This window comes from Uranotaenia lowii, chromosome 2, assembly GCF_029784155.1.
Source record: "Uranotaenia lowii strain MFRU-FL chromosome 2, ASM2978415v1, whole genome shotgun sequence".
Taxonomy (NCBI): Eukaryota; Metazoa; Arthropoda; class Insecta; order Diptera; family Culicidae; genus Uranotaenia; species Uranotaenia lowii.
In genome coordinates, this window is record NC_073692.1 from 173,398,225 (window position 1) to 173,423,044 (window position 24,820).

General features: G+C 33.8%; 1 protein-coding gene and 1 long non-coding RNA gene across 11 annotated transcripts in view; one reads left to right on the forward strand and one right to left on the reverse strand.

The window, feature by feature from the left end:
* LOC129749889 (neurogenic protein mastermind) overlaps nt 1-24,820 on the forward strand; it is a 467,345-nt gene that overhangs the window by 199,444 nt on the left and 243,081 nt on the right. The window lies entirely within an intron of this gene.
* On the reverse strand, nt 9,567-10,629 carry LOC129749890 (uncharacterized). The gene is made up of 2 exons (XR_008738206.1): nt 10,119-10,629; nt 9,567-10,050 (listed from the first exon to the last, which is right to left on the reverse strand). It is a non-coding gene; the product is annotated as an uncharacterized LOC129749890 (long non-coding RNA).

A 24,820-nucleotide genomic window follows, 5' to 3' on the forward strand; every position in this document is an offset into this window, starting at 1 on the left:
AGAAAACATAACCAATCACCAGTTAATTTGATTTCAACGTTTATATGTAATTACAGTATTAATTTTTTGTTTTAAATTCAAACAACCAATAAGGCCGGAATAAATTTAAAATATTAAATAATAAAAATGATAAAATAATAAACATTAATTCAAATTTTCAAAAAAATGGAACAAGTTGGAAAAAAGCCTACATGCAATATATTTGTAAACAAGAATTTATCTTTTTTTTTTCAATGAAATACCTTGAAATTCATTTAATATTGAATCCCAACCCCCCCCCTCTCCCCCAGCCAAAGCAGCCCTGCTCAAGTATTGGTACAGTCTGCGACGTCACAATCACGAAAAATCTATTAATTCACAAGGAAGCATGCCTTTTTCGTTGATAACTCGAAGAATTTGCTGAAAATTTTCCACTTTGGAAGCATGTTACTCTGGAAGAATTCTTGTTCTTCAAGATCGGTTCCAAAAAGCTGGATTTTCGAATATGTTTTCTATAAAATAGACTATCGAAGTTTTAAAAAAATGTTGGATTTTCCTAGCCCAAATTTGCAAAACATTAGAATTAGTTCAAAATATTCCATGTAAAACAAAAGAAATATTTTCCATTTGATCCAGCCTAACTGGACAAAATCTGATTCCTTGATCAATTTTTAAACTTCAACTCGGCATATCGCCAAAATTGGAGATATTACACAGAATTTTATTACAGTAGAACTCCGCTTATCCGAGTTTCGTCGATCTGAGCATTGGCTTTATCCGAGCCTCCATTTGCATACAAAATCCATGAAAAGTTGTATTTTATCACTACGATTTATTGCTTTGCTATTGAATCAGGCCCGTGCGAAGGACTTATTTCGAAATTCAAAATGAGCTATAAATCATAACAATACCAAAAATGCACAATTATTAAAAAAAAATTAATTTCTTGAAATTGATTTCTTAAACAATTTTCCTACTCATGACGATCACTCAAACTCGTTAAAATAACAAATTTTACCGATACATTTCGAATCAAAGTTTCAAATCAATGCTTTTGCCGGTAAGTCAAAGGTACATACATACATAAACTATCGAAAATAATGTTCTTATTCTGAATTATAAATTTGCTCGAAAATTAATTTTTAACAATCTAGTTGACAAATTTGAAATTAATCATCCAGAAATTTTAAAATATTTAAAACTTCGGGAATTTCACGGCTATATCTTGAATTTGAAAAAAATATTTAATCAAGCCTTTAAATGTGAAGTCTTCATAAGGACAAAAATATCCATTCTGAACTGAAGAGAATTCAAAAAAAGGAAATATATGTATGACGATTGAATTTAATTTTAAAAAGGAAGGAAATGGTTTATTTAGTTCACAATAATAGTTTTAAAACATTCCAATTCATCTGTCAATGAATGATCAAATGAAACTGATGAAAAAATAAGGAATTAAAAGTTTTGTTGTGAATATTGAAAGCATATAGCAATAAATAACTTATTAAGTTATCATTGCGCATTAAAGTATGTATTGCTTAAACTTGCCTTTTCATAGATTTATTTAAAAGTAACAATCTATTCAAAAGTGAGTGAAAAAATAAAAATAAGTGAACGTTTATAAATTTTTAAAGCAGGTTTTATACTTTCAAATTTCAAGTTCTGAATATTTTGTTGCCGTCAATTGAAATATTTGGTCTTGTAAAGGAAGAAAGATATAAACAATGATTTTCTAATTAAAAATTTAGATTTATTCAAACCAAATTCAGAAATAAAAATCAAAGAAAAATTCTAGAAGAAAAACAAAATTTTTTACAAGATTCGCTATAAAATTTCATAAACTTATATGAAAATTTATAAAACACCGATAAATTCAACAATTTTTTTTTCGAATTGAAACAAAATATTAGAGATTTACAAATATTTAAGAATGAAATTTTTACAATACAAACCCAATACAAACTAAGGCCAAAAAAAAAAAATTAAAATCCTTCTTTTGTCACCTGCAGTTGGAACATCGCAAGGGAGGAGGGGGAATTATAAAAAAATTCTTAAAACTAATAAATTGAAGTAAATTGCACGGAAGATTGTATGCAAATAAATTGCATACTATATCATTGCAAAAAAACCTATTAATCAAGTTGTTTTTAATCGATTTTTTTTTTTAAATCTCGAATACAAAAGGGAACAGTATATTCAGTGCCTATGTTTTTCTGATATATTTTGAAACATTTTTCCATCCTGAACTCGAATCTTTTATCAGATTTTGTCGTTACCTCCAATTTTGGAGGTATGGAAAATATAAGGTTAAAAGTGAATCAGAATTGAGTGAAACCAATAATTAGTAACCAAAGAACCAATTAATTTACATGATTTTTTACAAGTATTTCTGTCATTAATAAGGAAATTTAAAAACAAATTTTGTTTTCGTTGAACAAATTTGAAGAAGTCCTTAAAACGAATTGATTATTGATTTTGAAAGTATTTAACGTTCTAAAGCTTAGTTCTTTTAGAAATGGGACACTTTCTTTTGCTAATAGCTCCTTTACTAGTAATCGGACATTCAAAATTTTGGCAGCATTTTGTTGCCTGTAAAAAGTACTATCCGACCTATTTTTTCCAAAATTTAAAAAATACGCATTTTTGAGATATTTACGATGCAAGAGAAAAAGGAAAAAATAATTTTGCACTGTTTCATTCAAAATCCATCATACTCAAATTGATAGCTGACAAAACCGTTGATTATTCGAAAAATAACTGTATGTGAGGGGTGGAAAAGTATGCAAATACTGTCAAAGATGTCCATGAAGTTCAAATCAAGCATTGGAGTGAAGCATATGATCGGCAACTTCGGCTAAGGGTCATACTGCCGTAATCTGGCTATCTGACGTATGCGCCAACATTACCGTTTTGTGTTTTTTGCAGTTGAACGATAGAAGATACCAAACTTGACCTAATAACATAAAAATATGTTAAGAAATGTTAAAAAATACCAACATAACATTACGAAAACAAAATGACGTATGCGCCATTTCTACTCAACGTGACGTAAGTTTCATAAAAAATATATTTGCAACGCTTTGATTACGTCTCAAAGTAACAGTGCGTGTGAGGACCATAATAAAAGACTGTCTTTGTCTAATTCTTCAATTTTAAGAATTAAAATTACTAGTAAATTACTAGAGGCAGCTTCAAGACTAATAGACATGAGGGATAAAACCTTTGTACCTCTATACTTGAAAAATGATTATTAATTTCAAAAGTGTCAATGGCTTTGCCTATCCACGACGAGGTTGGGAAGGGCGGAAGGAGGTGGATTTGGGTCTTTATTAAGTCCTTGTGTTTCATATTTTTTGCATAATGAATGACGCGTTTAAGTGCGGACTTTCTTTTTTAAGAAACAAACACAATAGGACTTCATCTATCTAACCTGATGTTAAGATAATATGTGAAAATATTGACAAGCTGGTTGGATTAGGAGCCGTCCACATACCACGTGGACAACTTAGGGGGGAGAGGGGGGTATGGAAATGTCCACGCTTGTCCACGGAGAGAGGGGTAGGGATTTGGGTCATGTCCACGTGGACATACTTACTTTCAAAATATTTTCTAAAGGTGAATAAATATTAAGATGTTTAAATCAAAATCTTAAAATTGCAAAGTGCTCCAGTTTAAGTTCAAACAATTAGTAGCTACTTAAACGTAAGTGATAAATTTGAATTTGTTAAAATTATTTTATATCAGGAAATTCTTATTCGTTTTTTAAATCAGCCTTTTCAATATCAAAAAGGCTTAAAGTGGTGTTTTCTAACTGTCAAAAAATAGGTATTTAAAAAAAGCTATTTGAAATCTGTCCACGTGGACATCCGGGGAGGAGGTAGGGGTTTGCCAAATGTCCACTCTTGCCCACAGGGGGGGGGGGGGGGGAGGAGGTCAAAAATCTCATTTTTCTGTCCACGTGGTATCTGAACGGTCCCTTATTAGATTGTTGATTTAAATTCATAAGGTATACGTTAATTAAAGAGGAAGAATAATATGATCGATTCATTTTTAATTTATTTCATAATTTTTGTTTAAAGTTTATTTATGACACTTTACCACCTTGTGGCATTCGTGTCTAAATTTCATAATTGTTGACTAGAATGGTATTATCAATATTCAGAATTCAACAATGTTGACTTCAAGATTTTCCCAATACTGTCGTTTGTCTTCCGGCATAAAAGGACAGAGTTTTTTAATAATATCCTCTATCCACGCTATTGAATAAAAGAGTTGATTGAAGACTGAATTGGCTTTTGTACTCCCTTCAACTGCGCTTGAGTAATCAGTTTAACCTTCCGGAATTCTCCTCCAAAACGTGTCTTGTAACTGAAATCCAGGCCTGTTCTATAACCGGATTATCCTGAGGCTCACTCTCGCTCATGCTACCGTACTCAGCTAAAAACACCATTTTTTTTTGGTTCGGATACAGCTTACCATCTACGAGCCGCAAATATTTGACTAACTGTGAAAGAAAATATCTGGAAATGGTTCGTGTAGCATGCTACGATGGATGTACGTCATTTGGTCTTGGAAACAGTGAAAAATAATAGCTATTTCCACAACAAAATGACGTTGGTAACATAACTTCCGTTAATAAACCTTTTTCCACAAATCATATATTTGGCCATGTTTTGTCATCGTTTAAACTCAAAGTGTACAGATTTGATTATTGAAATTTGCTCGGAGGCTCAATAAAAAAACGTGTTTGCAAAAAGCTTCGTACTGAAAATTTTACTCGCTGGCGCATACGTCAGATTACCAGATTACGGCAGATCAGGGAATCAAGTCTCGTACCAGCATTTTTAATTTTCAAAAAGCGAAAATCTAAGGGTGTATCGCTGAAATTTCCAATTTTTTTTTCTCCGATAAGCTGGAAGTGTTGCCTGGTAATGAGTCATTCAAACCACCTCAAACACTAAATTTTTGCTAGTTCCAGAGCTCGTAAGCTGTAAAGCCGGTACCGAGGCTATGGGACAGATGATTTCTGATGAACGACAAAACTTATGAAAACCCCTATTTTAAATAAATTCCAGCGTTTGAATCCTATACCATGTCTGCTCGTGGCAAGGTGCCGAGTATATTAAAGTATGTATTTGCGAATTATTTTGTATAAAATATTATGATTTGACAAAATCCTGTGGAAAGAAATATCAATATTCAAAACGAAAACTATGGTTTTTGCTGTTTTTTAAAGCCTAAAAAGAGTAATTATGTACTCTTCGTAAACTACGATCTGTACTAACCGATTATACTTTAAATTTAATCTCATGATGGCTTTACTTCGTTATTGGCAGATTTTGCCAGCAGAAATTCCATTAAAAACGCTCAAAAAGTGGCTCAAAAATAATCAAATTTGTTAATTTCGAAACTTCTGTATCCACTAAATTTCCCTCAGTTTCTTTTAAAAGAGAATTATTGGTCCGAAAAGTAGCGGAAATTGAAGGAAGAGGTTGTAGCCACCTAAAATACAGATTGAACGAAGTATTAATTTGAAAAACTGATTAATATCATGACAGAAAAAAGTGTGCGCTAGCCGATGGGAGGTACCAAGAATAAAGTAGAATTTATTCTTACAAAAAAACGATAAATAATTTTTTCTTATTTTTTTATGAATTATCATAAGTTTACCTTCATTTCCTTCATAGAAAGTTTTTAGATCAAACGAAAGGTTTTTGAGATACACGCATTCGTAACTGTCCCATTTCTAAAAGAACTAAGCATTAACTGATTTGAACCTTTAAAAATCCGTAAAATTTCGCGTATTCAGAGATTGGGGAGAAGTAAAGAAAAAGAAAAAAAAATCTTGTTTGGAGTCAAAATAACTTGCGGTCTTTGGGAAAGTTTTGAATTGATGTAAAGCTTTCATTTTCAATTTTATTGTAATGTTGTACAGTTTAGTCTAAAAAGTGCTGAAATTTTTTATATTATTTTAACCTGTTAACAGAAGTTATTCATAAAAAATTAAAAATGCATTTTTAGATTCTGAGCACTCAAACTTTTGAAAATTAGCTCTTGAATTGTCTGCACAAGGAAAATTTTGAACTTTGTGGCCTTGTGTAATTCAACATTTAGATGGAAAAGAAACACAAAACAAAATTGAGTCTGACATTGCTTTCTTGAAGAAAATTAATTTGGTAGACTATCGTGAGTAGTAGACACCTTTAACATGGCTACCAACTTTTTGAAGTGGTAAATAAGTGAATTTTGAATTGCAAAATATTGAATTCAAATTTTGACCTCGTTTTGTTACACTTCTTAATAAACATTCTAAAGACGCGGTAGGGGCTTTGTGTGTCAAGATTTGAGTTACAAGAAAATAAGTTTAAAACCGTGTAGTGTTGATGAATGAAATGTTTTAGGCTTAGAGTGATGTAAGACAAAATTCCAGAGCAAATTTTCTGACATGTTTGTTAACTCTTATTTTTAAATGCCTTTGAGATTAAGTTATTTCCCATCCCATTACGACGGTGAAATCATTTCTTGAACTTAAAAAAATAACTTGAAAAAAATATCCATGGGAGAGGGGTTTATTCTTGGCATATCGGATGTACGAAAATTATAAAAAAAATCGTTGCTGAATTGTATTTCTTATTTAAAATTTGAAATATGAACTTTACATATAAGAATTTCATTTCTTGGTAAACATAGTTGTGTTTGAAAAACTACCAGCGACCCTTTTTTTAATTAATTTTTTTTCCGGGGTTCAGGCTGTTTAAAAAAAAAGTATTTGTTTTGGTTTTACAAAAATGGTGGAGAATCGTGGGCCACTGAATTCAAAATGATTAAATAATATGCAAAGTTAATGAGTTAACCAAAAACAGTAATTTCATGATTTATTAAGTTATATTAAAGCAATTTCAAGCAAGGAAGCGAACAAGTTTCTTGTGTACATTCGAATGGATTCAGAAACCTGGCTTGCGTACCTCTTGGCAAAATTTCTCATACAGGATTTAAGATCGTCACTATCTCGTTCACTAAAATTGATAGAATTTTTTTCATAACTCTTCAACTTACATTAGAGAACTTCATAGCTGCGAAAAATGTATTTTTAGTTCTGAAGTGTTTTAAAACACCAAAAAATAGATGGCCCACGATACCCCATATTATGTGGTCTATGCTCTTTTTTCATCTGCCAACCCCTCAAGCTGTGCGGAAAGAGATTAATCGCTCTGAAATCAAGAGTGAGATTGTAAACAAAACACATTAGAGTGACCGAGAGCACTCATATACGCTGATGAAGAGAATTCCCTTCTACGGACAAATCATCTATTGCGCATTGTGTTGAGGAGAAATCAGAGAGCTAACATAGTTTTGTACGTTCACTGGGAAAGACGCTGCCCTAAAAACCAAGAGGTGCCTGATTTTTCAGGATTTATCCTAAGTTTTAAGAAACCGTCTTGACTTTTCAAAAATTCTCGAATTGTTCTGATTTTTGAAAAAAAAAAATCTTCATTATTATTGAGTTTGTAATAAAACAGTTAAATTTCTCAACCGATGGTAATTTTTAATTCAGATAATATTTGAACAGCTAACTTATTTTCTCTTCTGTTGCATAAAGGCGTATACAGCACTGTGATTTCACCTTCATTCATGCAATTAAGAAGAGCTACATTCATTCACATAGCTACAGCTCTGTGGTTCAGATTCTATCCACAAAGAAGACAGATTTTAAGAATTTAATTAAGATTATTACAGATTTCACCTTTTATAATAATAAACCATGAAAAGCGTTTAGAAAAAGACAAACGAAATCATATCGATTGAACATTTCATTTAGAAAAAGACAAAATTCAGAAACAAATGAAATTTTGAGAAATAATAACACAGTTGAAAGTAGCTTTTGGATAATTATACATTTAGTTCATTAATTTTGATTATCGAAAAATTGAGAGAACAGAAAAGGTATCAACAGTAAAATAAAAATTATAAAAAAAACTACAGACTTTCCTAATATTTTCTAATGATAATTTTTTTCTTTGTTTGTGCACATTTAGTCGTTTGTCCAATTTTTTTTAACAAGTGTAAAGATTTTAATGTGGCCACGCTGACAGCGGAAAAGTGGTTGTTGTTTTTGTACGTTGTGTGGTTGGATTCTGAATATTTTTTTCTTTATTTGCACTGATGTGTATATATGACTGAAACTCTAGGGGATAAGAATTCTTTTTCTCCCACTCAGATGCGAAGGCTCTCACAGTTGCCGTCCGCGTCACTTACAGCCAGGGTTGTCAACTGTTTTTCGAAAAAGTCTGGAAGATTTTGAAAATGTCTGGATAACTAAGTTTTGAAGGTGGTAATCTTTTTTTTGGTCGCCAGATCGCCAAACACTGCTGAAATCATAATTCATGAATTTTAATCATTTCCTGCCATATTGTACAATGGCTAATTTCAAATTTCATAGTTTCTTAGAACTATTTTATGTCCTAAACCAAAAGTCTGGAATTGTCTGGAAGGAATGTCAAAAGTCTAGAAGTCTGGAAACCTGAAAAAATGTCTGGCGAAAGTCTAAAAAGTCTGGACGATCCAGACAAATCTGGAAGGTTGACATCACTGCTTACAGCAAACTCGGATAACGAGTGGACCACGATCAGGGAAAGAGGATTACACTCGGTAGCCGAACCGGAACAGTGTTGATTTTTCCCGAATCTTTGTTGTTCGGGAGGAGCCGACCAACCATGCCTACAAGCTATGATTTTAAAATTGATTACCTTTGAGGTAAATATCGATATTTTATGGAAAGTTCCTTTTGCATGTGAAAGAGCAAAACCAAATAAAGATCATAAGCATATTTTTACTATGAACTTTATATTTCCTTGTTATGCAATTTGCGGGTGTTTGTTTAATTATGCAAGAAAATATTATATGGCTAGTTTAATAAAATAATCACATCATGCGTACACAAGTGAACAACATATAGAAATTAATGCTCACGCAGAGCGATGACGATGGCAGTTGGGTTGATCCTATCAAATAAGTCTTATTTCAGTTTATAACTATCTTTTAGTGATTGGGTCTACATTTGAAATACATAGAAAACATAAAATCGCATTAGAAATGATAGCTCAAATCGTTAACAATGTCAATGCGAATCGCAATTCCTACCAAATAAGTAAACGATCGTAAAAATGGTTAGTCAAAGTCGGTATAAATCGGATATGATAAAAAGTTCGCCATGTTTGCAAATTTCTTTCCCGCGCGGAATTCAAGTGAGAAAACAACTTTGTTGTTCTCTCTGCGATAAGCAGTGCATCCAGATTGCTCAAAATCAAATGATTCATTTGAAAGAATTGGCCAATGAGAGAAGCACCAAACATTGCCGCTGACAACGGTTTGCATGCATTGAGAGCAAACGCACCAATACGAGAGTATACGCGGCCCGATTTTGCTCATTTCAGCGGACCGATTTTGGTATACACACTCTTTCGCGCACCGGGTGGAAGCATATTATTTTTAAATTGTGCATTGCACTGAGAAAACTTTAACAGAAAATATTAAATTAAATTTACTGATCGAATAAATTTTCGGAGTCGATAGTTTTTTCGCTTCAATTTCGGTTATTATCATTTTTATTAATTATTAATTATTATTATGCATAGCGATTGTTGGAGGTTATTCGACGGGTTAACTGCTATCCGTTATGTGACGCCAAAGTCGACATGCTGGTTGAAGATGCCATACAGCAGCAACAGGGCCACGCAGTTTCGAGCGACCAGCAACCGGGTCAGGTTGCGGATGCAGCTAGAACTTAAGTGAATTCTGTGCAGTGTCAGCCGGAATCATCCGAAATTCAGCGGAACTTGCGCGAAATATGCCAGCTGCTGTGGAGTTCCACGATCAAACAGGAGGTTTTCCGCCGCTGGTCCAAGACTTTGGCTTCAGTGAGTCGGAACCGTTTTCCCTGGTGCAGCGCAGCGAGAAGGAGGATTGTATGCGTCATTGCCCCGGTTCAAACTTATCTGCTAAAGATGCTGCTCATGGCCCCGGTCAGACAGTGAAGTTTTTTTTTCTATCTGCTGCCTATACTTTTCCAACCTGTACGGAGGGTAGAAAAAATTTTTAAAAAAATAAATTTTCACTAAATAAACAGTTTTTTCACTTACCTGCATTGCTTACGTTGTTGTTACTCGATGCTGGTCAATTGCAAGTTCTGCACTGTTCAAAATTATGCTAATTCCGACGACCCACTCGGCTGCGAAGAACAAACCCTGGGCCACCGATTCCGAGGGCCTAAATTTTCACCTCTTTCGACCCAGCACAGAATACTTCCAAAATGGCTCTATATAATTTTCGACACATTTCCGATCCCCCCGCGAACAAAATTCCGTCCGCACGTTCGAACGAATCAAAAGAAAAGCCACAATTGCTTAATTAATCAACAAATTGTTTACCAAAATTACAAAATTTTAATAAACATCGTTTGTTGAACTTAGCCTTAAATGGTAGATTTTTTTCAGTGCATGTTTGCTCTCGCCCCTTTCTAGTGAGCAAATTTGGTGATTTTGTCGGTCCCGACGGCAACGGCCCTATTTTGCTCACCCACATACTAACCCCCGGTGCGGTTTAAAAGTGATCAAACGCGTGAGCATTTTCACTATACTCGCGATTGCTGCGGATGCCCTGAGGGCGCTCTTATGCTTACTTTCAGGAAGTACGAATTAGGTGTTGAATATTGTCGAACTTGTATAGTTCTTATCGTTGATAGGTAAATGCTGGTTTTTCCAGTTTTATACGATCATTCTACAAAGTATATGAAACGCTTAACAAAGTTGTCGAGGAATATATCTTCAAAAATGTTTGCTGGGTAGGCTATTTTTTGCTGGGTAGGCTATTTTTTATTTTTTAGAAAAATGAATACATATTCGAATATTGTCAAACAAAAAATGGCCTAACTTCAATATTTATCATAAGCTCTCCCACATGTATTCGGATCGGGATAATCCGACGTATAAAAAAATGGGCAATAGGCGCGCATTTTAATTTAGATTTTTTTTAAATCTTTGAATTATAAAAAATTATATAAAAATGAGAGATCTGTAAAATGTTTTTAAATTATTACCTGTTATTTCTTACTTTGAGCCAATTGGGGCTTCTTCCACTATAGCCGGATTTTTTTAAATTTGAAATATTTACTAATTGATTTGTTTATTGTCATCTTAGACGAATGATTTTATACAACGACAGGAATATGAAAAAAGTTGGGTTATCACTTCGACTTTTCTTTATACATGTTGAAAATACCTTTTTGAATTGTTTTGAAGTGAAATATTGCTAATTTGATAAGTTCATGACGTTATTAAAGAATTTTTCATTGGAAAAGTCTGCTATAAAGCAATTGCTATGAGATTTGTCGAGCAATTGCTTCAGATTTGAGCTTTATTCATATCAACTAGCTTGTTCTAAAAGTAAAAGCTCCTGACTGAGAAAATAGCTGTCAAAAAAACTTTATTCATAACAACCGAAGCAATTGCTTTAAGCGACTGCTCGACTGCTCGATTCAGTTTAGCAAAAGCAATTACTAAGCTTTTTTCATACCACCCAGTGTTCCGAAAATCACTCATTTTCAATGAATGTTTCTGATTGCACTTCGCAGCTGAAGGTACAGCGGTCGGGTTTCGTTATTGATTGCTACTGGACCTACCCGATCATCGATTGTTCTATTCATCGCTAAAATACAGATCACCTCGCACGATACTTGCTGTCGAAACAGTGCAGCACCATCATCAAATTGGAATCTCACCAATGCGCAATGCATATGGCGAATCATGTTGGTCTTCGATCAGGAGTGAATGTATCAGGCAGGGAGTGAGTGATAGATGAAGCCGATCATTAGCGTATTTTATTTGATTTGATACATAGCATATTAATAAATTTATTTGTTGTTATTGTAGCTGTGTTTGTGAGGGAAAGATGTTCACTTTCGCCGTAATTTTCAATTTTTACAAGTTATCGCATTAAACTATCGTCCGTCACGTTAAAACTACTGAGAATTTATGGTGTCCCGCACAACTGTTTGATTTTTCTCGTCCTGCAAAAAATAATTTTGAATTTCATATAATTCAGGCAGATACTGAGTGAGCTACATTCAGAATGGATCAGTTTGTATCTCACTCATCTCCGATATGCGATGTTTGCTAAACCGATGATTCTGAATGATGCGACTCGGTTTGCATAGCTGATAGGAGCGCTGATCGAGATTGCATACCAGCCAGGCGAAGCAGTTGCGAGAGGCGCTATCCCATTATACAATCAGAATGTTTCCAACACGAAACGCATCCTGAGTGTTTGTTTTGATTGATTTTCGGAACACTGCTCTGAAATAAGAACATAACTTTTTCGAAATAGAGAATATCAACGGCAGCCAATAAAACGTTTTTCGACCACTGTTCACTGGGTTGAGCATGCTTAATAAGCAAGCTGAGGACTGTTCGAGAATTAATTAACATGTTACGCCAGTAAGCTGACCAACATGAGGAAAATGGACGTTATCGTTTCTGGCAAATCAGACCTGTGGATTCCCTTATTTTGTACATAGTATTTATTTAGCTTGGGAAAAACCGTTCTTCTAAAAAATGGTGGATCGAGACAATAATTTGAAGAACACTTGAAACACTTTTATTGAATGTTCAGTTACGTATTTTTAAATAGTTGAAAAGGGGTTCTTTAATGTGTTGGGTTGATTAGGCTGTATAAGTTGTAATTAAATTTATTTTTTTAGCTAGTGTATTTCCAAAAACATTAGAAGAATAAAAAACATGATTTTTTAATTAGATTTCAATCAAGTTAAGATGTAAGCGTTCAAATATTTGCCACGACATTTCATTCAAAAAAAAAAAAAACAGCAATTGATATGATAAATCTACCAATCAAGGTTTCTCAACTAAAATTAATTGCAATGATTTGCATCCCTACAAGAGCCATGTTCCGATCATTCAAACTTCTTACGATTCTTCTCCCGCCGTTGTTTGCTCGTGCTGGTGCCTTCAATCAATGTTTCCCAATATCTTCAGGTGTTTCAAGTGGCACCAATTCATGGCGGCCCTCGTGCTCACACACTTTTGCAAATCATCTCCAAAAAATGTAAGAAAAAAAGCTCCTGGCAACCATCTTTATTCGGCGCTGATTTGGACATTGCCATCGGGAGGGGTTTCCTCAACAAAGTTTTGTTGCTTGGTAGATTGAGACGAAAATATATCGGAGCTTCTAGTCTCAAACGTCTGTTGTGGGTGGAAATCAAAGGTGGGTTGGAGGAAATCGATTCATCTCTAAAAGCCGATGATTGATTTTTAATTACAGAGAACACCGGGTGGGAGAAATAATCGAACAGTCATCCGCCTTCTTTTTTCTCTCAGTTTATATTATTTTATTTTGCTACTCAAATGTTGCGTGTTCAGTTCCGTTCAGTGGAGCTGCGTTTCAGGGGTTGTGAACACATTTGGTAGTTGCCATGAATCATAAAAGCTTGCACAATTTACACAAATACCAAGAAAGGTTTTGTTAAGACAGCTTTTGGGCTTTGAGTAAAAAGTAAACGGAGTTATTGAATAAATTTTGAGGCCTCAAACATAATCACAAAATTTTGAATTGAATATCATTAGGATCTCATATCCTAGAACTTAATCTCATACGAAACTGAAAAAGAGGAAATCGAAAATTCAGTTCAATATTTAGTCTTGCAATTGAAACTTAAAAATCGATTGAAAATAGCTGTATAATTTATTTTGCATATTATTCACTTTTCAATTCAAACTCAAGCTCAAAGAAAAGTCTAACCAAAACAGTTTCAAGATTTTACCACTGGTTATAACGTTCGTATCATTAAATCTTGCCTCTTCCCTGGTGATGCTGTTTGAAGATGTTCAGGAATTCTAGCGTCGACGCCTTGCCTCGGAACAGAACTTGTACAAAGCTTAGTTCACATCTACATTTTCTGGAAGTCTCATCCCCAGTGCTCTCCAGTCAAAAGCAAAATAACGAATAATAACACCCATTTTAATTTGCCTTCTCCTCTGAGTCGGCCACTTTGGCACAACTCAAGCACACATTTATAATAACAGCTGTTAATGCTGGTCTTTTTTCCATGTTTCCATTCTCTCTCAACTGTACCTCAACATTCTTTTCAGCAGTTCACAAAAATGCCACAACGACTTCAAAGAACGGAGCACAACTCATTCACTCTGATTTGATGAATCGGGCCCGATAAGTTTGCTTCCAGTTTGTTTTTTGATGGATTTGTGCGGAAAATTTGAACAATAACACCGGGCAACAACACAATAGTTCGAAAATTGGTGCGGTCTATTAACTGCAACCTGAAATGAAAATTGGGGTTTTTATCGATTTATGTTTGAGACCAATATGGTTAGAGAAAATTTTCTATTTTTAAGCGCAAAGAAGCGAAAACAATCGTATACTATTAATCATTTTTAAAAAAAAAATTATACTGAGCACAAAATTGCACACAAGGTTGTACACAATAGCCATAATCAAAGACTGATGTTTATAATTTCTGTGCATACAGTCAACACGCCCCAGACAGCTCCTTTTTAAACTTCATCGAATGAAATCATTTGTTTTATCAAGGACAATTACAATCCAACCCTTTTCTCAACCTTAGCAAAGGAGAAAACTTAAAAATAACAAAGAAAACAGCAGAAAAAACTCACTGGCCATAAATCCAGCGGCCATTTTATTTATTTTCCATGGTACTGGAGTTTCAACGTCCAATCTATCGAGCGGACGACGACCGGTAGTAGTTATAAGAATTGGAAACGATTTATGGTCTCCAATAACACACTTTTCTCGATGGAATCGCCATTAGCCCTGACAATTTTCCTGCCCCGATTTCAGCATAACATTGTTACTGCTTTGCTTGTGTGAAAAACGAGGTGGTTAAAGGGTTTGTACCAGTAAGGTACTGTTTATCAACTAGTAGTGCAGCATCGCACTTTACGCCCATGTGTTACCACGAACATTCATTTTAAGTAAAAGAGTTGGTTTTCGACTTTACATGGAGTTGTATGAGATTTATAGAAGCTCATTTTAAAGGTTCTAACTACAAAAAAAACTAGAAGAAAACAGTGAATTTTCTTCAAATCGAGTTTTAGTAAGATTGACACTATAAAAATGAAAAATCTCACATAAGAAACATTCAAAACAATTTTTGATAATCACCAGGAATAGTTTAGTTCAGGTCGAATCTTAAGATACTAAGCCCATGGAGCCAAAGGGCTATGAGGGCTTAAAAGCTTATTTCGAGAAAGCATGCTTCAAAGTTGCTGAGTTGGTCTATTTGAATCCTTTATTTGAAAATTTGTATTTTTGATTTAAACGTAATGGTATATAAATTAGATGTAATTTTTTTTTACACAATCATCAAATAAAGTTTGAAATATAAGCTATCGTTTGACGTGATTTTTGCACTCACAATCCTTTTGGAATTTTATTTTTTATCAAATTCAAATACTTCAATTCCAAGTATCTGATTAAGTGTAGTCATAGTTACCGAAATTACCGAAATTTTTTTAGTTTCAAAGAATTTAAAGCAAATTTTCATCGCAGAATCTGTGTCACAGAACCCAGAACTTTGAAGTATTTTCAAAATTATCTTTTAGTTGGCCAGTTGCACTGACTAGTGCAAAATAACAGCCCAAATGGAATTGATTTAAAGGTGTTAGATGCATTTTTAAGTCATTTGGCACCAAAATTTAAATTTCAGTTTTCTGGATTTCATTTGGTCCCCCTTTGGTGTTATTTTCAATTTGAAAGTCAATTTTTGACAAAAAAAAAAAATTCAGGTAACACCAGATCTCGGCGTTTTATGCATATTTAAGTCATTTGGAATCATAATAAAATTTTTGATTTTTCCGATTTCCTTAGGCCTCCCCTTTGGTGATTTTCTAGGGTCAAAAACCGAAACCAAAGCGCTCAAGCTTTGAGGCACCCCTAAATTAAGTCCGATTTGAACAGCACTTTCGCACAGGTCTTTTTTTAGGCCAATCTACAAAATGTTTATGGTCGGTTTTGAAAATTCTACCATGAAATTTTTCCCATGCATCAACTGCCACATGAGAACATTTTAATCCCTAACCTTTGAGTTTCAATATGACATTATCGCGCCAGCACAAAATTTTGCTTTGACTTACGACAAAGAAAAATTAAATACTAGCTTCCATTTCACCAGCGACTTTTCAAAAAAATTTTTTAAAACGCTTAATACTATTGGAAGATTGGCGACTTGTAACTTCATTCGGGTGCATCCACATAAATAAAAATCTTCGTGAGGGTTCCTGATGATGTTTTAATTATGTTAAAATGAACTCTTGGAATCTTCAATTTAATATAATTGCTTTATGGAAGCACCCTGAAAGCTCAGATAAAAAAAAACTCCCTAATCAGATCTTGAGTGTCAATTTGAAACTTCCCGCTAAAAATCGCTTTATCTTTTATGTTTTTCAACCAATTCTTACAGAATATTCAGTTTTGTAAATTTTTTGATGCAATTGAAATATGATTTTCAGTCAATATTCAGCAACAGCCCCTCAGTTTTCCGTGATTCAAAGTTTAAGCAGAAAAAATCGAATAAACATGCTTCGGAAAAAAGTCAGTAAATTAGCTACGGAATGCGAAAAAACACATAATGTCCAAGAAAGATGAAGTGATAAGCTTTACGTTTCAAATAAAGATAATTAGATCATGCCAATAAAAAGTCTATAAAAAAATGAGATGTAAACAGTCAAAGAACCGTGAAAATTCTGTAAGTTACAACAAATAAATTTTAGGATTGGAAAGTTCACGTAATTCGGCACATTTTCGCATCGTTTGATTTTCAAAATACGACGCACAGAATTTTCGACGAATTTCCAAAAGTAGCGGTATTCTGAAGTTTTTTGTAGATTTGAAATTTCTCAGATTTTTTTATACTAAAAATCAATTTCGCACTGGATTTTGGGTGTATATCCGCATTACGAGGATTTCAAATCAATAAACTTTGTGAAAATTGGTTGAGAAACAAGAAAGATAAAGCGGTTTTAGTCAGGAGTGTCAGGAGTCCGGGAACTTTAACAGTTAAATTTTGTTTAGACGAATTGGGATTGAACTTTAAAATAACATCAACATCAATTTTGAATATTTGCAATCGTTTTTTTTTTTCAAAAATAAAGTTTGAAAAGCCTTTTATTTCTGAGTTTTCTTATCTTTTGAATCCAAAATGACTTTATGATGCGCCGAACTCGTGTTCGTCATACATATTCAAATAAACATTCCTATCTTGTAGTTTAAATAATGTTTATTTTGCTGGACCGGACTGTTTGGACGCTGAAAATCTTATTTCACGAATTTCAAGTATCAAATTCAAACAAGTATCTTGAATATATAATCTTTTTGTAATGGGAAATACAAATTTATTTAAAATTGAGTTACAAAAAAGCTTTTTTTTACTTTTTCGAACATTTTATGGGCTTGTAATAAGGCTGGAACAAATATCAATTTCTTTTTTTGTCAACCCCCCCTTCGAAATTTTCAAAAACCCCAAGGGGGAAATAAATAAAGTTTAAAGTATTTAATGTGAATTTCGAAAAACAAATTCAAGAACCCAAAAGATTACAAGATGAAAAAAACAAATTTTGGAAGATGGAAGTTATTCCACCTTTTGTATTCATGATTTTATTGAATTTTTCGAGTAAAAATTACTTGATTTTTAGGTTTTGTGCAATAATATTCTATGCAATCTTGTTGCATACAAGCCTTCGTGCAATTTATACCAATTTATTTGTTTTTCGCATTATTTTTTAGTGGCCCCCCACCCTTCCCTCGCGATGTTCCAACTCCGAGTGACAAAAGAAGGATTTGAATTTTGTTCCGACCTAAGTGAATTTCTATATAAGATCTAATATTGTTTTGTCAAAATAGCCCATGATAACCTCACATTATCGCTTGTTTCGAGTTTTCCAACAAAATTATATCATAGAGAATAAAGCACAATTAAAAAGATCCTAAAGAACTAATGTTGAAAAAAATTATGGAGTTAAATTTCAACCACCTGGTTCCAATTCTGTTCGATAAGTACCGTAAAACGGGGTAACATTGATCACCGGGGTAGCTTTGATCAACATGAAATTGTGCCAAATAATCATCAATAACTAAGTCTATAGTTTGAATTTTTGAAAACTGTTTTCTACGTTTGAAAGTCTATTAATTGAGTAACAAATAGGCAAAATTTGGTTTGTATTTGAAATATGTTTTCTGCTAGTAAAAATGTTATTTCAAAATCTTAAAATATCTATCTTTTCCAAGGCTCGCAAACAAACAGCTCTCCTGATGATACCAAAAAGCTTTTAGAATCAAACGAGTTGTTGAATGTGAAAGAACAACTTTTTTTCTTTGTATTTGTGTAGTTGTAGTGCTATTTTTATAGGCATTTAGTGATAAACTTTTTATATTTAAAAATAAAGGACGTTTTCCAAGAGTAAGCCCGTATTGGAAAAATGGCTATGAACCGTATCAAAAGGTTAACTTTGAAGAAAAAATGAAAATGGTAATAGTGGGTGAGCCTAGAAGAACGTGTGAAGGTAAAATTTCATTTGTATTTTGAAGCTAAAACTATTTAGCAATTGTTATAACTTTTGCCCCTAAATGTATGCAGCATCAGTGTTCTTTTTTCGATTATAAATGTTTTTAAAAGAAAACGTTAAAAACTAGGTCAAATTGATAAACAAGCATTTCAAATTTTATTATTATGGTTTTTTGTATCCTTTATGATCAAGAAAACTCGATAAAACCGTCAAAAAAGAGACTGATCAATGTCACCCCAAAGCATCAAATTCTGAACAGAGACTAAATCGATTTTTAAATCAAATTTAAAGAAGTCTAATAAATTTCTGCAACCATGTTTTACGTTCATAGGAGCCCAGTACTGGTTTTAAAAATATTAAACATGCCACATTCCCCTTAACAGAAAAAATAATCGAAAAATATTGAAAAAAGTAATCAATCTTACCCCGGATTACGGTACATATGAATTCTTTCACAGCTCGCTTGAAGGATTTAATAACTTTAATAAGTCCACGTTCAAGCTTTTGAAGACTTATTTAGTTATAAGGCAAGTTCGAAGGGTTATAATCGATCAATTTTTGTTGTAAAGCATGATTTTTTTTGCTAGAAATCTGAAAGCAAAAATGCATACATATAACGAATTGGAAGAGAGAGAAAACATTACAGTTGATCTAGTTTGTCCCATTTTTTCAATTTATTTGGAACGGAACGTCTTCCAAACACAAAGTAAATATGAGATTTTATTTGAAAAAAAAATTAATCCAGTTCTTTACTCAAAAAATCATTGACAAGTTCAATGTTGTTATTGTACAAAATTTTAATCAATGCTGCAATAAATTTAAAATAAACTAATGGTTTCAATGTTAACATGCAAAGCACCGCAGCCCGTGGCGTAGAGGATAGCCTTCAAGTCTTCTAAGCCAGCGGGCATGAGCTCGAATCCTGGTCACGGCATACATAGTACACTATCTGTGGGTTGGTGGTTTTAGCATTTGTAAGATGTTAGCCATCATATTCTCGAAAGATGTACGCTTAGAGTTAAGAAAAAGGAATCTCTTCGAGAAATCATCAAGTTTCATTGAGATCCTGTATGTGTTTGTGCTCGTTTTTATAAAAAAAGCCTCTAAATTTTTAGCTTAAGGTGTTTTCCAAAATTCAATAAATATTCAGAATATTGAATCTGGAGTTTATGTGTCAAGTTTTAAGTGCCGGTAACTAGAGTAACATGAAACACTTTTCGAATTCAATCGCTTGTAAAAAATATGTCCACATATAATCTCAAGTAAACATTTTGATTGGAAATCACATTCAAAAATTTAAGTGCCTCAAAAAAACATTCATTTTTCAACTTACCAAAAAATGAGTTAACGTTGTTCAAACATTTTTTTAAATGAACAATCGGATGATAATGTATCCGCGATCTCAAAGATCTTCCTAAACTTTCATCGCTGAATTAATACCTGTGAATTACGACGTTCTGTCAATGATGTTTAGGAGAAAAATATCGAGATAGACGAATAAGTAGTAGATAGTTTTTGTGAGCTTATGGAGCGCTTTACAATTACTCATATATTTGAAAACCAAATCTCTTCGATATAACAGCTTTGCTTTTGCTTGGAATGGAATGGAAATCGATTACACCAGCTAAATTAGTCAATGTCGGCTTGCCAAATCTGTCATAATTGTAAATTTTAAACTATATTATAAAATGTAGCCCGGTTCATGGAAGCTACCAAAAATCTAACTAAGTTATTTTGACTATTTTTAGAACAACCTTTTATCAAAAAATTATCACTAATCAGCTTCAAGATCTTCAACGAAATATTTCTATTCTTTTCTATTTTTATTTGTTTAAAGAGGATTTTAACCCTCGTGGTCATTCACTCTCTGTATCGAGGAAATGATTACATTTCCATTTTTTAAGCTAAATTTTTCAACGAAATATGCGCAATTATCCCTAGTTGCCGCTTGTAATATTCGTGTCATATTTCAGCGCGTTTCACTAACACTTTTTTATTTTGGGAACATTATCCTCAAAAACGACCGTGTTTGTCGCCTGGCGACCCAATTTTCGCACCAAAATTTTTGGAAATTAATTTACCCGTTCTCGTCCGTACACGCCAGTTCAAGTACGTGAGAAATGTCAAAAACAACTCTAGTAACACGCTTGTACCTGCAAAAATGTGCCGGAACAAAACGAAACCTAATTAAATAATTGCTACATATATGCAAAACAGGTGCGTTTCTGCACTATTTTTTTTTTTAAATCACTCTTAAAGAAAGTGAAATTTGAACCATCGTACTGGTCGGTTGATTGATTAGAGAAATTTAACGTTTAAACCAATTTTTTTTCTTTATAATTCAGTCTGCCTGTCTTGGATTTCAGTAAAGTTTTGTTCAGTACAAACCAAATTTTCGGCTTTTTTTTAACAAAGCTTATTCATATAAGAAAAAGCTTGAAGGTCTTACAAACATTTGGGGATAGAAACACTTCCTTAATTCGTTAAAGTTGCTCTATCCTTTTAATATTCTAAAGTATGTGAGACAATGTCAGCATCATTTTGAAATTGAAGGTGCATTAATTACTCTTTATTTGAAGTGCCGGAAGCAATGGATTGGTTTTAAAATTAAAAATTCAGCAAAATTCAAATTAAAAAAATCTTACAAGGAAAATCTTATCAGTAAATGAAGTAAACATTCAACTTTATTTAAGTTTTTTTTCTCCATGTTATACAAATCACTATCAGTAGTTTTAGTGAATGTCACCAGGTCTGTTAAATGTTACGAGTAACCTTTCATCTCAAAAGTTGAATATCTCCGGAACTGCACATATTCGGAGTGGGGTATTCAAGTTAGTCCAAAACTTTGGATTTTTCTTGTTTGCATCGCAATAAGTCATCATACTGATTTAGCCCAAATCGAAGACAGAAAGTGCATTTTCCTGGTCACTTGGTATGGAATGACTGATATATACACTTTGAAATGAAAAAACTGAAGAAAAAAAATGGAAGCATGGAACTTCTTATTTGAGCAGGTTTACTTCTTCTTCCTCGTTTTAAAGTTTTGGCCAGAGAATGCTACTCTATAACTTAAGGTTTCCAGAATTTTTTAGCACGTATCCGGGCCGGACAAACCGGGCAATTTTTATATAAAAACCTGGCAAAATCCGAGTATTCGATTTCAAATTGTCGACCAAAAATCCGGGCAATATCAGGGTAAATTTTGTCAAAACTAAGGAATTCCTCAACAAAAGTCAATAAAGAAAATGAAAAAAAACATTGGTTTACATCTAAACTCATTGATTCATGCTTATTTTTATAAAACTTGCTCAAAAAAAATCGTTTTGGAGTTGTTTGTTTTTTTTTTGTTTATTTGCCAAAAAAAGTGAATAAATCTGGGCAAAATCCGAGCATTTTTCAATGAAATCCGGACAAGCGGGCCGGGTTGAACTGTCCTTAAATTTAGCAAACCCGGGCAAACCCGGATAAAACCGAGCAATCTGGCAACCTTACTATAACACCACTGTTCTTGACTTCACTGCTTTTAACGTTATTGAAGTGTTGCCAATTATTTTTAAATTTTCAGTTTTGTTTCATCTAAGAAAGATAGTACCTCTTTCATTCGGGGCTCACTTCTCTAACTTCCAGTTGCTGGACTTTGACAGAACGCCAAAATGAAGATCTCCAACAAGAAGCAGAACTGTTGCAAGAAAGTACTTGAAAACAAAAACAACCAACTACAACATAACCATCAACAACAACAGCACATGTGCGTGTACTCCGCCAAAAGAAGACACAAACCGAGCAACTAAGAAGCGATGAAAATAAACAGAAGGAAAGGAGAGGAGAGCAAAAAAAACTAACCAACCAACGCAACTCTCGCCCCATATCGAAACGAATGACTGACTTTGGCTAATTATAATGGTGTTTTATGATGTGGTATGCTGACGTTTTTACGAGTTTTTAAGCGATATTTTACGACGGAACCTGCCGAGAGGATTGGCCGGGTTTCTGGGGTTTTTTTTTCGTTGGTTGCTCCTTTACTGAATCTGACTGGTACTTTCCCGAAAGACTCCCGAGTTCCCGGGTCTCTTCTCCGAAAGGATTTTTAGTAGGATACTCCTCCTGGCTGGTGTGTTCTGATTTGCTGCTGCTGCCACAAATCAAAACGATACGTTACGGATTTCATTATCGGAAGTTATGGGCCATAAATAAATTGAGATGATTTTCGGGTGTTAGTTTTAATGCTGCTCCCGGTAGCGGTCTCATCACCATAACATAAGGCCACCGCCCACGAAGCGAAAGTTGTGACCACTTGATACAAATTAACACTTTTGGTAAAAGAAAAACAACGATTTAATTGATGTACTCATCATAAATTTAATTCAAGTTCCAGAACTTAGAGCTTCACAACTCGTCTTCCCCGCTGGATCCTTCTTCTAGTAGAAGTTTTTCAATGGACACTAGAAACTCGTAATCACGATCGATAGATCGGAGCTGGTCCTCCTGCCAGCCGTTCAGTTTTTCCAGAAGCTCTTTGAAATGGGCCTCGAAGTTTTCCAGCTGAGGTACCGGAACCGGATGCATAGGTTCCGTTGGGTTGTCGACGTTAAGAAAAACTCTCAGATGCCTGAGGAAGATCAACAAAAGTCGTCGTTCCTGGGATTCAGTAGAAGTTGGCAGTTGTTCGAGGAATCCGATGGCGGTGCATAGCTGCAATTGGTTTAGCTGGAAGTTTCCCCCGGATTTGTTGTTGTTGAAGCAAGTGAAGATGACTCCGAGAGTGTGATCCAGCAGTTGGACAAAGTCCATGTCTCCGGTCGGTTGCTCCACCGGCAAAAGGACATTTTCGAGGGACGCAGGACTCGAACCGGTGGGCTCTTCTTTTATCGATGAACTTTCGCTTGACGTTTCCAAATACTGGTTCATTTCTAAACAAACTCGCAGCAGGCTTCATGTGTGTTTTTTTTTCAAGAATCCTACACGCAAAAAAACTTTTTTTTTTCTCTAATACTTTCCATCACCTTCGAAAATTTGATTATTTTCAGGCACAAAGACGTACCAAGACGAATTCATAACATTATTATTTATTCCTTTTTTTGATAATAAAAATGAATGAAAAACAAACATGTTATACTAGTTAATCTTTCGGATTGCCCGGTTTTATCCTGACTTGTCCGGATATAGGTATCCAAATTTAGGAATAGTACGCCCCAGCCCGGATATCCGGATTTCGTTGAAAAGTGCAAGGATTGTTTCCGGAATGATACGAAAAAAAAAAAAGTTCTTATGATATTTGATAGATCAAAAACGAAATTTTAAGTAAGTTTTATCAAAATGAATACGAATGATATATTGGTAGTCTAAAATACGATTTAAAATCTGCTGATGTGTTTTCAATTTTGAAAAAAATAAATTCATATGATTATCTTTTGATATTCATTTGATAATTCCTGGGTTTTGCCCAAATTTTCCCGGATTTTGAATTGAGAATTTATTTATCAAATACCCAGATTTTGTCAGGTTTTCAGATAAAATTTCTTAGATTTTCTCGGCCCGGATTTGTGCGTGAAAAATACCGGCAACATTTTGAGAACCAAAGTTTAATTTCGGATGAAAATTTTTGAGGGTAAAACCTGTCCGCCAAATTTCGTAACGTATTGATCAATCAATAAGTAATGGACTAGCCAACAATGGGAAGACTATCGAGCCTCCACGAGCAGTTCCGTTACAAACACAAGGTACAATTACCCATAAATCTCCCCTGGCCATTGTATGCGCTCAGTTAATTTTGAACCTAGCCGATAATTTATTGACCAAATCTGCCGACCCTCTCGGAAAGGCCATGGATTTTCCGGGCCAGCTTCGAACCCCTTCCCTTGATTCCATTGCGTTGCCTTCTTTTTTTGCTTTGCACGTCATGAGTAAATTTTGACTTTTGAAAATTATCGGCAATGCAATTTTGGTGTAATTTTGCTTTGTTCTTTAAAATTAAGTCTGTAATTTATGGCTCTCATCGATTGGTAGAGAAAATGCTTTTTCAATTTTTTTTTATCCTTTATTCAAAGCTAAAAGAATAACGAATATATTTTCCAAATATAATATCTGTTCCAAAATCATACATCGAATACTTTTATATGCTAATTTAAATGTTTACATTTGTCCACATAAAGTTATTTCTAAATAGGACAGGTTTTGGCATTCTCCGACTAATGGATTAATGAATGGTTTTATTTTTTAACCTTATGCATAAAGAA